Consider the following 14,978-nt stretch of genomic DNA (forward strand, 5'->3'; position numbering starts at 1 on the left):
ATTACTAATATTTGAATCTCCTTTCTTGGCAGAGAACATTCAAAACCATTGCTGTACAGAAAATACTGGATTTAGGCTTGTGGAAAGTGAATCCTGAAAATTGACACGCTGTTCACTGGGTAAGTCAATGACAAAGAGTTGTGTCACTGGGTCCCACCAGACCAGACACATGGCACACACTGTAATCTACAAGTTATTTTCAATTTTTTTTTTTTTGGTTCTATGCCACTGAAATAGGTGAACTTCATGTTGCCTTCCGGCTGGGCCTCAAAATGGCACAGAGTGGCAGTGACAGGCTTCACCCCTCACTGAAGGGATGAAGGGATCAGGAAATGACAGCTCTTCAGTAAGGGATTCCAGTAAATAAAAGGTGGACCTAGGATAACTCATTCTTTCATCCAACAAATAATTAATTTGGAATGAAACACTTAGCATATTACCTTAAAAATCATTATGTTCTTTGTTTCAGTTGCCAGCCATTCCCTCTCCTCTAGTCTATCCATTTCTTATAAATACATGTCCCTACGTAGTTTTTTAGGCCATATATTTAAGGAAATTATAGCAAAAACTAACAACTATCACATTGGCATTTGTTTGAAAACATTCCTAAATTTCTGGTAAGTTATGATGATAGACATTTATGCCTAAGCCACAGACTCCAGTACAGCAGTGAATAATCTCCCTGTGTCTGCTGTTTATATAAATGAAATGACAAAAATTAAGAAATACTCTGTGTATTCAGCTTATAGTTTTGGTGTGTTCAATCATCCTCATTTTGTTTCTTAAGTTTCAGGCCCCTTAAGTTTGGCTTGCGTGGATTTGCTATGCTGTTAAGATCATACAGTACACATTGTTTGCAATCTGAGATACCTATGAGGTTTTAATTTAGTGAGATCCCCATTCTTGTGCCTTTTATTCTTTCCCAGGTGCACCAAGATTGAAGACAAAAAATGTGAATTCAAAAAGAATTTTCATCTCATCCTTCACACTAAACTGGTTAACCCTCACTTACAAGCCACAACTGCAGGCTCAGACCACCTTCATTAATTTCACTGTCACCAGGGACAGGCTGGAAGAACAGCTGTTGGCTGAGGTTGTTAATGCAAGACTCAAAAAAAACATAAGGTTAGGACTATATTTTGATTTGTCTGTTGCCTGCTCTGGAATTTTAAGTCAAGAATTAATATTTCTATTTGAATCCACTGTATTGTACTTGTTAGAAGCCCATATTAGAAAGATTTTAAGAGTCTGGAAAGTGTAGAAGGTTCTTTCACTGATTCATTTAAATCTGTGCTCCTAAAGGGCTTGTCTTAACCTAAAGCTCTGCTAGAAATTTAATTTTTTTTTATATTATTCCCACACTTCTCTCTACCACTTGGTTTGCTCTGCATTGCATTTAATTTACAGAGCAGGTTTAGAGCCCTCTACAGTGCTTTGTGCTTCGGCGATCTTGAGCCAATAACTGTAAATAAAATTCCATGCCAGTCTGTACAAGGATATAATGGCACTGCGAGGAGCTAGGGCATTTGGTTAATAAATCACAATTTATTCCTGCAGGGATGCAGTTCAGTGGCTGCTGCAGTCACACCAATATATAGTATAGTATGAGGAGAAATGCTTTTATGTGGTTATAGGAAGGACTTTGGACAGGATGTAATCTATGAGATAAAACATGAAAAGAAAATACTTAGGGGTGTGAAATTAATAGCAAAAATACCTCCTATTTCTCTAGTGTGTCTTTCCAGTTATCTCATGTAATTAACTAACTTAGTCCACAAAGATTTGCTCCACCTGTTTGAGGTACTCCTGCTTCATGCAAGGGCAAACTGGGTCAGGGAGTTTAATTACTCCTTGAAGAATGAGATCTGAAAACAGCTGTCCATTTACCTCTGCATCTGCACATTGTTCCACCTGGGACTGCATGCTTACAAGGCCTGTATCACCCGGGGTTTTGGTGTGAGTCTGACTGAGAGCTCCCCACAAGACCAGTCAAGCTCTTGCACGGTCAGCAGGTCAGTCCAGCAGAGCAGACTACGACAACGTTTTCCCACTCTGTTTGCTGCCAAAGTGAGGTTCTTCAGCCTTGTGCTAGTCTCTGGTTTTCTCAGCTGCCACATAGATTACAAGTGGCCATCCCTGACAAGATCACAGTCCTTTTGTGTAGTGTCAGGAGGAAGAGCACTAGGAGAGAGATAAAGTTCTAGTGCATGACAGCCTAAACCTTCTCACTTTGGGTGTGCAGAACCTCAGATCTAGTACACTGGGATGGAAGGCAAACTGGCCTTTCAGAAATTAAATCAAATCAACTGATGTAATTAAACAGAAAATATAGCTCACAACTGCTATAAAACATTATTTCTTGCTGTGGTTGTTTAAACACAATGGTATTTTTCCCTCTGTTTGTCAGTCCTCACCAAGAAGCCAGAAGGGTTTTTTGACTGAGCTCAGGCAGCTGGAGGATGACAGCCTGTCAGCTGCCAGGGCAGTCTCCTAGACCACAGTGAACTTGTAAAGAAAATCAAATCAGCAAAGTCAACTGCACCAGAAATACAGCACAAGGCAGTAACTGTTGAACTGTTTCTAACAACTTAAAGTCACCTGTATTGTGTATTATTTATGTAATTTAGTATTTTAAGGCAAGTCCTGAGTTCCTTGGTTGCACTAGGGGTTTTTACATACTCAAAAATTATCAGTGTCATCCTGTTTCAGTCATCATGCAAAAGGTACAACATCTGTATTTGGCATGCTTCCAGGCTATGGCAGTGATGGATGTGTTCAGAGGGGTAGCTAAAGATATTTAAAGATCCACAGAGAAATGGAAGAAGTGAGTGGACTCAACATATCCAAAAAAGGAGAAAAAAAGCTTTTTTCAGAAACTAGTAATACTATCCAGGACAGAATGTTGTATTGCTCTGAGGTAGGAAATCTGAGGGTTCATTTTTCAGGGCAAGTGTGTGTGAGAGTAATGCCTTGCATGACAAATTCAGCTCTTGAGAAGCAAGTAAATAACTTCTAGAACTGGGTGGTCAACCAGAATTTGAGATCCATTACTGTGGTCCTTCACAGCCTGTTCTCCCGATGAAAAGTTTATGAAAAGGTGGTGTGGTAAAACACGAGTATATTTGGAGAGCTGTGATTGTGATTTCTTTTAGACTGAATATGGATGCCTGAGGAGAACAGTCATTGATAAATAGGCATACAGTAAGCTATCCTCTTAACAACTATAAATGTATTTTTCAGTGTTAGTTCTCATTATGGTATTAGAGCTGGTAGGTAACTCCACAGGATGACAATTTCTCAAATCTCCCTTTTGAAAGTTCTATGATACCAAGAAGGACTCTCTATGTCTTCAGCTGTGAATATTGACACATTTGTTTTCCAGTTGTGCTGGTTTTGTCTTTCAGTCCGAAGTGATGGTCCTATGGGCCTGTTGCTCCACATCCCACAGTCACCATTTTTACATGACTTCTGAGAAGGCAGGCTTAGTCCTAGGTATTTATTTTGCCCAACTGCCCCAGCTTTATGTGACAGTATTGCTTGCATGTAATGAGGTGCTTTTTATTCAGAAGTTTCTCTCTTCAGTCATATGGCCACTATCCTGCAGGGAAATGGGAAAAATCATCTTCTCTCTTGCTTCCCCACCTGCTTCCCTTCTTGCCTTCAGTTCTCTCTCCTGATGATTTCTCTGATGAAATGACCATCAGTCTCAGATACGCTCGAGTCTGAGAATGGTGCAGACCTCAAGTACTTATCAAGGCACTATCTTTTGTGTTAGCGGATGTCTTGACATGTATAGAAGTTGTGTGGAGAAAAATCTTGTTTCAAGGTACACAAAAAGCACAGTGACGGATTTAGAAAATGCTAAGAAGAGAGCAGTCCAGCCACTCCTGTGTTTTTCGTCCTGTCTCCAGGACTAGGCCCACTTGAAGATCATGAGACCCTATATAAGCCTCTTATTTGCTTCTGGTTCAAGGACCACTTAACTGTCCCCCATTAAACAAAGAACAATTGAGCTCAAAAGTTAAATGGGGCATACAGGGCTAGAAATGTGGATAAACTGGTGTATGGTTACATGCTTGTGTGTATATTCTTCTAGAAGTGTATGTGTAGTTATATTTTCTTTACTGAACAGAACAAAGCCTTCTGGATTCATCTGTCACTGGGATGGGATATGCATTACTGTGGGGAAATTGGGCACAGTTTGTTCTCAGCAGAAGATTCAAGTTCTGAAGTTTCTTCCACCCCAACCATATCCATTGCAATGGGATGGATGAAAAGTGTAAGGCCATAAGCACTACAGTATGAAGAAATTTTTAGAACATTCCTCTGCTTGGCATAATGCAGGTTTCCTTTGTGCTGTTTTCTACCTTTTGACTAGATGAGGGCCAGAGGGCAATTTTCTCCACGCTCATGTAATCTTGTGCCCCCTGTGTCTAAATAATGGTCATTATACAAACTATATTCAATTGTATAGGGCTCTGAGGCTTTATATGTAGGATTACTATTCCTCACAGACAATAGTGAGAATACCAGGTTAATACAGCTGTGACCTCACTGTGCTCAATTTAAGCTCAGGCCCCACAAGGTGAGAGGCTTGTGCATTTACCCACTGAACCAATCAGTTAAAAAACTGATGTGATATCTACCACATGTTGCTCCCTTTTTCATGAGGGAATTGCTCTGTACCCCCCATAAGAGTTTCTAAAGCTCAGTAACAATGCTGAGCATCTATCAAAATGTCAAAAGGTTCATTATCTTAAAACCAAGGGAACAGATTTCTACAGGCTTTTTCTAATACCAGAAATAAGGCCACTGTTGAGAGCTCGCAATTTTGCTTGTTGAAATTGTAAGGGTTTAGTGAAGTGCTTCAGAGGAAGTAATATGCATTGCACAAGTGATAGTGAAATTAATGGGGGCATTATCATTCTTTTTCCTTTTTGCTCTGCTAATTTTCCCATCTCCTCCCCCTCCATCACTCACCCTTCCCCAATTATTTCTATTGCAGGCAAAAAGCTCGGGTTCACTACAGACCCTGGAAGATTTTGTAAGATGTCTCTAGGACAAAAGCGGGAGATGGTTGCAAAGGAGGCACTCAAGAAAGCTGCCCCACATGGCCATTGGGTTTTTTTCCAAGTGAGTGTCAAACTGCCTCTCTGGTGGGGAATACCTCCTCAGCTGGGGGGATGTTCCCAGAACACAAAATATGCGGTGGATTACATCAAAAGTTCTAAACAGTAATAGTTCTAAGCAAATGATCTTGTTCTGTTTGCGTTTGCTTTTGCTTTTGGTTGTATCAGGATAAACATCGTATTAATAGGGTTTGTGTCACTTTTTGCTGAACAGTGCGCTCTCCCAGGCGGAGCAGGAGAGATAACACAGAAAGCCCCTGGTGGGCGGGTAGGAGTGCCCTCAGGCACACCCTTCCCCCGCCTAATTAAGAGCTCCCATTCCATTCAGCAGGCCACAATGGAGACTTTAATGAAAGGGGTCTGGCTGTCCCTGGGGAAGCTGTATAATTAGTCCTGGAGTGCTGGTTTTCTGAGATAGCAGCCACGGCTTTGGCCAGCTTTGTATGGACCAAGAACCCGCTCTGCAGTGGACAAAGAGATCCGTGGGATGCCCTGGCAAGCCGTGGTTTCCCAGCACAGTAACAGAGTGAACAGGAGCACAGCAACCATAAATGCCACTGAAAAAAGATGCTCCCTCCCCAGTGTTTTATGCTCAATAGCCAATGTTTGTATGTGACAGCCTGTCAGCCCTGAAGCCAAATGACAAGTGCATGTTCCAGGCCTTGACATTAAGGTGGCTATGGGAATGGGGTGGTTCTCTCCTGGTTTAACCTCAGCAGCCTGCTTTGTCTGCCAACCAGGTTGCCTGCAACAAATGAAGAGATGTGTTGGAGTCAGCGTTTACTGCCAGATGAAACAAAACCACCATGGGATTAATGAGGGGCCCTGGTGTGCTGGGCACTGTGGGAGCATGCACAAACTGCCCCCTTCGTCAGCAATGAAACTGGAAGTGTGCTTGACCATAGATCTTTGTGAGTGAGCTAATCATGCCAGTCTGAGAATAACCCTGCATAGAAATGCTGTGAAGGGAAGAATCATGCTGGTTTTGGGGGAATATCAGGGTTCTCAGCTGCTCTGGGGGCAGAATTAAATAATGGGAGATGGCAGAGGCAGTGTTGTGCCTGAAGCTGCATGGATGGATGGGGAACTTCTGAGGAGCTTCTGGGAATACAGACCTGCTCCGTTTTCCAGCCTGTTATGCCTGGCTTTTGAGGGAGGAGAGAGGCAACAATTTTGCTGTAAAGGTTTTTGATAGTGAAGGATTGTGGGAAGCCTGAAAGGAAACTTCATGAAGATGTTGGGCCAAATCCCAAATGGCTCTAAGCTAGCTAGAGCTTTTGGGACTTGGATGCACTCAGTGTTTCTCAAGATTTAGTCTTCTGCATTTGGGCCTAAAAACCCTGTAAGCTTATATTTAAAAAAAAAAAATTGCAGCAAAAAATAAAGGTATTTTACCATGAATTTTATTGGAGGCTAGAGAGTACATAATTAAGTATTAAAAAGAAAAAAAACAAACCAATGTACCCCTGTGATTCTGACTTTAAAAATTACTTTGGCTTCAGATCTTGCAAAGGCAGTTGGCACAGTGGTTGGCAAAATGGCAGAAGGACTGACTTCAGGTTTTTTTGTGTCAAGTTGCACTCTTCTGTTGCTCATAGTTAATATCTCAAATTCAGATATCTGATACATTGAATGTTTATTTTGTTATTATATTAAGGCTTTAATCACTTGCACTTTGTATTCAATGGATGCAGCCTATATGACAATCCAGGTGCTGACAGAATGCAATCATGTCATGTGATATAAAAATCTCCCTTTCTTTCCATCCCTCTATTCCTTTTTCCACATGGTGAGGGACAGTTTGGGAATATTCCCCTAGCAGAACTCATAATAAAGTGATGCAGCAGCCAGGGTGTGAGTGACATGTTATATTCTTTGGCTGTAATTCCTCCTGTGCTGCATGGAGATTGCCAGCACAATCAGGAGGTTCTGGCACACCAGTGAAGGGCCAAAGAAAAGCTCGTGGATGAGCTGCAATTTGAGTTGAAATGTTAGTACTGTAACAAAGAAATGTGGAGTGTGGGCTGATGGTGTGTTTAAAACATCTTCAGCCCAGCCACATTTTAAATCTTTCTCAATATTCCTGTTTTTCACCAGGAGGTACTTTGGAGGCAGATACTTTTCCATTATAACACTCTTCTCTGATCTATCAGTGTCCTTCCACTGTCTTCATGTATTTAGAACTTTAAGGACAGCTACACCCTGAAGTAGTCTAAGACATATTTCCTAAGCAGCAGGATAGCTGGAACCATTTTTCTGTCTAGCACTTTTGTCTTCATCCTGGTATGTCTTAGACATACCTAGGTCCCAGTTCTGCAAGAAATTAAAGACAGTCCAGGTGTTTTCTGAGCTATGCTTGTCTTTGTATGTCATAACACCCACAACCACAAATTACTTAACCCTGAGTTTCTAATAATTTCATTAGCTTCAGAATCAAATTTTAGAAGCTAATGGTGAAACCTCAATACATACCAAGAAATGACAATGACTTAACTGTTACCCCATTAAGAAGTCGCAATAACAATGCCTTAAGGAAAACAAATTTATTTGGTTTTGTAAAATAACCATATAGACTGTTTTTCAACAGAATATTCATCTAAGTAGCTGAGTAGTTCAAAACCTTGGACAAACTCCTTGAGAAATACATTATGTCATCCTGATTTCTGTGTCTTTATCAGTGCTAAGCCAGCTCCAACCACAGAAAAGTACATAATTCCCCAAGGAACACTAGAAAATTCAATTGAAATGACTGGTGAACCTCCTACAAGGATGCTGGCTAATTTCCATGCTGCTCTCCATGGTTTTGACCAGGTAAAAGTAAACTAATTTTTTTCCCTTTTGTTTGCTTTAATTACTCCTTCCCCTGTGGGGACAAGTGGTAGCATTGATGACCATTCAGTGGGAGGCCAGGACTTGGGACCCTTGTGTTTCCCAGCTAACCTAACAGCTGCAGGGTGCCAGCCCTCTGTGCCTTGCACTGCCTCTGTGTTTCCCATCACTGTTGGGCAGGAGGAAAGGTGTGGCAATAACACAAACATTTGTGCTATTCAATGTAGACATGCACAGGTATGCATACAAAGATAGAAAGAGCATCTATTGCACCAGCTTTAGCCAGTGGTGCACTTATGGAAAAAAATAAACAACTGTGCATGCTCTAAAGCCAGAGCTCTTTCATTCGATGGTACTCACATATTTTGCCCTGCTCTAAATTTGTCTAAATGCATGGTCATGACCACTCTCCCACAGAGTGGATTTACAAACCTGGGTGTGCAGGCAATGGCTCAATACCCTCTGTATGGGTTCCTGCAGTCAGGCATAAGGAAAGGAATTAAAGAGTAAGGGTTATGTGCTGTTTGTTTTGTCGTTTGCTCTTTCCCTGTGTAAAGTTCTGCTTGGGTGGGTGGAAAGAAGAAGGAGGAGAAAGAAGACATGAGAATGTGTAGAACAGGCATGTCGCAGGTAGTGTGCAGTCTCCTTCCCTCCAGATCCCTGGTTATCCCTGTGTGCTACCCCAGGAACTTGCAGAAAGATCTTCAAGCCCACTGTGAGTCAGCTTCCCTGCAGCAGTGGCAGTGCTGGAGCAGTCAGCTTGTTCTCATCAGCACAGCAGACCATGATGAAGGCAGCCCTAACTGCACATTTCGCCTTCCAGCAGGGTATTCTCATGGAGCTGCTGGAGCACAGCACACATGGGATGTGAAAAGGGTAAGAACTCCTTTAGAAAGGAATACTAGCCAATGCCAGGGGAAAAATAAAAAAAAAAAAAGGGCGAAAAAAAAAGAAAAAAGTTGTGTCAGAGCTACAAATGGATTGATTTTGATGGTGTAGGATGATTTGGAAAGACATTTGTGAGAAAGGAATAACTGTGGTTTTGTGGCTGAGCAGCTGACTATTAATACAGCACTCTGTTATTTTTTCCATTTTTTTATAACTTAGTATTATAATACTTTTAAGGGAAAGCTGAAAAATTTAGACTAAATTTTTAGTAAAGGTGGTTCATATACATTGTTGTCCTGTTTCAGTCTGTGTTTAGTGAAAGAATATATATGTATATTTTTGAATTAAACAATTTCTAAGCTTTACATTTTAGAGAACTCTCTTTTCTCACCTACTATTCTGAGCCATAGGTGTTTGTGGCTTACCACAAATTCCTGTGCAGACACTGTCTTTAATATATTTCTGGTTAAGGTTGGTGGTTTTTTTGTTTTATTTTTTTTGTTGTTTTTTTTTTTTTTTTTTTTTTTTTTTTTTTGTTTTTTGTTTTTTTTTTTGTTTTTTAATTACAATAAGAAAATCAAAGTATGATTTAATCCAGATGGAATACATTTCATGGGTTTGTGGTTTTATTCAGGGTAGAAACTTGTGTTGTACTTTTTCATGGTTGAAATCAGTATTCTGATTTAAGGAGGTTTTTTTGTCAGACATAAAATCCTTTACCTTTGCCCTAATTCTGCTACATGTTGTTCGGCTCAGGATGATCTATTTTCTTTTGAAAGACAAGAGTTGATCCCTCTGATGTTCCCTCCACACATCATTATTTTCAAGGGTAACAAAATTAATTTTGTTGTTTATTACTTCTTAAACTAAAGGATAAAATATAGAAAAATATCAGAGACATAAGGATTAATTTCTGCAGGTTTTACAGGCAAATGGAGAATAATTTAAAAACTAGATGAATGCTTGTGCTGAATATCATCTGGCTAAAATTCTCTATTAACACTATAAATAATGGAGGCAAAAAAAATTAAACTTCAATTTCAAACATGACCCTTTGGGAAATGGTGTAAAATTTCAAAGAGTTTGAAGGCTTTTTAATAAATGTTAAACTAGTACATTTTCTACTTGGGATAAAGTCTGTGGATGACTTAGCTAAGAAGCTATAGTGGTTATCTGAGTAATATTTATAGGCTTCTAGGTAAAGACTCTGTTTTTGTTGGTTTCAGTAGCAAACCAACAGTAGCAAACCAAACAGTTCTCCTTTCCTAGGGAACATTGGGAACTAAAATGTCACTATTAACAATTTTGTATCTGGGAATTACTGAAAAAAATACTGCCCAATAGCCTCTGATTCTTTAGAAACCTGTTTCTCACTCTGCTTCCAGCTCCAGCCTTGTGAGTGCTCCCTTTTGGCAGATGAGGCAGGCACAGCCCTCAGCAACACTCCCTGTTACTGGTGCAGAAGTTACTCCTTTTTTCTTTGACAGGGGACCTCTGACCTGCATGCCAGAGAAGGAAAATTTAAAAGCATCTGTTTTCCCCTGTGCAATTTTCCCACTTCTGTTCCTGGGAGGCTGAAGTTTGGCCCTTGGGGCTGGAATGGAAGGTTCCAGATCAGCACCTGAGATCTCCGTCTGTATCACCATCCTCAGCAACTGCTCAGAGGCCCACAAGAAGGTAGGAAGCGGTCAGGTAACCACACATCAAGGTAATTTCCACTCAGTCACATGTTTATACTGAATAAGGGGGATGCACTTCTTTCCCTGAAGCTTATTTAAGTAGCTGGCATTATGTGATGGTGAGTATGAAAATAAACCATATCAAAGGGGGGTTGTGGGTTTTTTACTGGTAGTGGATGCTTGAGCTTTGTAATATAGGTAAAACCAGTTCCACATCAGTAGCTAAGGGGAAAAAAAATGCCCTTCATTATGTTAACAAAAACAGGGGTTTACATGTGCATATATACCAAATTCATTAGGCAGGTAATGAAGCATTTGCACAAATGTAATTACAAACAGCAATTCTGACAGTTCATAACACTGCATTAATAATCACTACAATTAGCTCTGATGATGGAAGCAATTTACAGCACGTCACATGTATAAATAATGGTGCATTTCCTGAATGTGTCATTATTATGTATTAAGGATGCCACCTTGTTGTGACTTTCTCAGTAATGTTCCCCTTGAGTCAAAGTTAAGGATACAAGAGTGATTTTTTTTTTCTGAGCTACAACATATTTCAGACTTGTGTAGTTTAAATACCGAGTTGAGGTCATTTGTGTAAGTTCTGTATGTGAAAATGTGAAATGTCTAAATAAAAGGCAGTAATTATTTGTTACTGAATGATATAGGATATTATTGAATAGATCCTCCCATTTGAGTAATTTAAATAAATTTCAGAGATATTTATAAAGAAATAAAAGAGACAGAAATGTCACCCCTTGATGATATGGTTTTCTCCATATCTCCCAGCTTGTATTTACTCAGAGAAATTAATTTTGTTTTTGTCTTCATACCCCTACTAGCCTTTATTTAGTTAGTAGGACATCAAGCTGTTTTTCCCTTTTGTGGTACTTGGTGTCATAGTGAAATAATTGCTTAATTTTATTATGATGATTTAATAATGCTTCCCATTTAGAAAAAAAGTCTATGAAATCAGCTTATTCCAACCCTTAGTTTTCTTTGCTAATAAATCTTGCTGCTTTAAGCTGTTCTTTTCAAACCACAATTCATAAGCCGGATAATTCATTTTGCTAATTAATGAGAGGGAGTATTCTGATGGCAGGGAATACCAGAAAGGTCTGTAGGAGCAAGAATTATTTCTGTCCTCTTGGTAATACTGCTTATTGGCCTTTCTCATTGTACTGCTTAGTGATTCATTACCCTGTGGTTTCACGAGGATTTTTTTTACATAGATATTGAAGAGAGAAATAAGACAACAGGTTTTTTTAAATGTCAGTTCCTATGTATATAGGCATGTCTATGACCTTGTGCATATATATATATATATACACACGTAAATCATATGAATATAAATTTATTGTCCTTTGGGAAGAACTTCCTGAAGGCAATTAAGCATTGACCAGAAAGCATAAACTGGGCAACTTGAGCTATCTCATCAGCCAGTGGAAATTGCCATGACTCTGTTATAACTCCCACCAGTTTATAGTGTTTTCCCGAGAATATGTAATCTTGTTTCTCAGTTTTTCCTGCTTCTAAGACAGACTCCAGCACACCAATCTGCAATAGCTAAGGTCTCTTCATGTGAAGTACAGGATGCCTGGTCCTGCCTCATTGTCCCACTCATGCCCTCCACCTTCTGATCCCCACGCACGTGTTCAAGGACTTGTCACTGGATGTTGTTGTGGGGGAAAGTAGATTCTGTCCTCCCCATTATCCACCCACCCAGCAATGGCTCTGGGGTTTTTTTGGGTACAACAGACCAGTTTTGTATAGAGTACAATGGCAATTATGTGAACCTGACAGCCCAAAATATTTCTAATGCAAACTCCGCAGCTTTCTCACACTCGCAAAAATGTCCCTTTTATATCACCAGCTTTGATTATCCCAGTATAATCAATGTCCCAGAAGTGTGCAGCTGAATGAGCTTGTACTGCATTAGAATATTGATATACTCTTCCAAAAGACAAAGGAAAAAGCAATTTCTTGAGATAAATATATATGAAATTAGAAAAACATTAAATGAGTTTTTGTTGCCGACAAAGAGAAAAGCAGGTTTATTCTGACTGCAAGAACATTCCGTTCTAAACCCAAGTTGCTGGCATTTTTCACAGGGATTCTCTATTCAGCCTTCTCATCACAAGCATGCAGCACTGCATATTATATTCCAGTGGCTTTTTTAATTTTTTTTTTCATTTGTTCTTTGAACCAGTTTAAAATAAAGATGGATTAGCATTTCACATAATCAAATTGCTGCATACAAGTTTATGTAGCAAGCAGGCTGGAATAGCTGCAGCTATTTTACTTGTTCTGTTCTGTCACATCATGTAATATTTAAAGCCTATAATTAAGTTTTTACTGAAACTGTTGGGAGGCAAATACTGCCCCCAAGGGCGTAAAGGTTCCTGTCTGCAAAGGTTTCATCACAAACTGGCATATTTTGCAAACCAAAGGGGAGCAAAAAGAAGCTTCAAATGCTGTGAAGCCAAATAAAAGAGAAAGACAGTTGTTCCTTGAATAAAATGTTTTACCACCCTTAACCACATGCTTTCTCTATGGCATTATGACTAGAATTCTACAATAAACTTAATGCTTATAGGATGGTGCAGTAATGGGATTAATATTAATTCAATTTTTACCAAAGTTCTTGAATACTTCCCAATTTCAAATAATGTAGAATTTCAGTAACTAAACGTTCCCTAGTGAGGAGATATAAAAGACTGCAATCAGATACAAGTTTTTTATTTCTCCTCCAAGAAAGGCACAGTAGGTTACCTTCCTGTCACTCATGAGGATTATGTTTTTAAAGATCTGTATGGGAAAATACATGCATTTGTTCACAAAGTTATGTTCTCTCATATAATGTAGTGTTTTGAAAATGTGGTTTACTCTAAAGATTTTTTATAAGGCCTAAGGTAGGAAACATAAAGCTTGGATAATGCATTTTACACCATTACTCAGTTTTAGTCACAAACTTTCTATTTTTGCTCAGATACCTCTCATTGGATTGAAATAAAAGAAATCTGGTTTTAATATTATTTGCTGAAAAACCAAACCTAGCAATGCAAATGTATAACGATGAAGCTTTCTGAAAGGAAGTAGTTGGGCTTCTTTTATGTCTCTTAGCAGTGTTTATTCAGAACAGCTTTGGTTTATTCTTTAAGCAGCTGACTTGTTTTATTCAGTGATGCATTCTGTTCCACAGGTGGGTTCCACAGGAATCCTTGGTGAGATCATGTAAGGTGGCCACATAAAGGGTGCCTGGGACTGCAGGCTCTGCTGGATCTGTCTGCAATAATTCCTCAGCCCAGTCCTGGTGAGAACCTTCATATGTAACCTAAAGCTCTGAAAACACAGTATGTTTAACCTAAGGGAAAGAGAAGACCACGCATTTTCTCATCCATCCTGCAGCAATATCTTGTCTGGCTGTGGGGGAATCAATTTTGTCAATGATTTACACTGAGCCGATTTTGGTTGAAAGGGTTTGTGAGATGTCCTACTGCTTGTCTACTTTTGCAACTACAATTAATTGGGAACTTGAATTCAGTGCTTTGTAACACTGCTTGTATAGTGAGCTTAATGACATTGGATACACTTAGGTCTCCATTTTCCCAGGAAAATTATTTTAAGGCGCTTCCATTTAGAAAGTTTTGGGTAGGCATGGGCAAGTATCTCTTATGGAACTGCACTTTAACTAATGTAACTGATAAACTCACCAGTTTCAGCAATCCAGAATGGCACTATCCTCAGAACTTTAACTTACTCTTTGCACATTTTCTTCCTCAAAAAATAATGGAAATGTTATACATTTCCTTGCACCTCACTCTTTCTAAAATAGGAAAAATAGCTTGTAAGACTGTTTCTAATTTTCTGCTACCCTCTCACATCTGTTTCTGTAGCTTTGTCAGGTTATTACCAGCTGACATATACTGAATTATTCAAATTTCATTATTGAGTTTTCATCCTGGACAGCAGTGTATGTGAAACATCCATGACTCCAAAGGGCCAGATTGCCAAAGTTGCTTCTAATCAGCAGCAAATGCTGAAATTTTTGAGGCTACAAAAAGAAAATGTTGTTTTAACTTTAATTTTAAGAAGTTTTGCATGGAAACTGTTTTAATCTGTTTCATATACACAAATAACAAATGTGGATATTTATACAGCGGTGTGTGTATATATGTACACACATATATAATATAGATATATACTATATGTATTATATATATGTACTTTTTGATCTCTATATAAATGTTTTAAAATTTTGTCTGTTTCTCCTCAGCTGCTGAGGAAGCCACTTTAGAGAACTGATTGTACACAATTTGCTAAAAACAACAAAGAGATTTTTCAAGCACCCTTTCCAGACTTGTTGTTTTTCATTGTCCAAAGGTAAAAGAAAAGTTCATTTGTGAGGAAAAAAAATTAAAAATTATCATGTTAGGTGTGAGTAGGC

The 14,978-nt window shown here is 39.1% G+C and overlaps 1 pseudogene; it reads left to right on the forward strand.

Moving 5' to 3' along the window:
* LOC131572396 (dynein axonemal heavy chain 11-like) overlaps window positions 1-13,821 on the forward strand; it is a 107,680-nt pseudogene extending 93,859 nt beyond the window's left edge.
* Window positions 13,822-14,978: the final 1,157 nt, after the last annotated feature.

Source organism: Ammospiza caudacuta, chromosome 1, assembly GCF_027887145.1.
Source record: "Ammospiza caudacuta isolate bAmmCau1 chromosome 1, bAmmCau1.pri, whole genome shotgun sequence".
NCBI lineage: Eukaryota > Metazoa > Chordata > Aves > Passeriformes > Passerellidae > Ammospiza > Ammospiza caudacuta.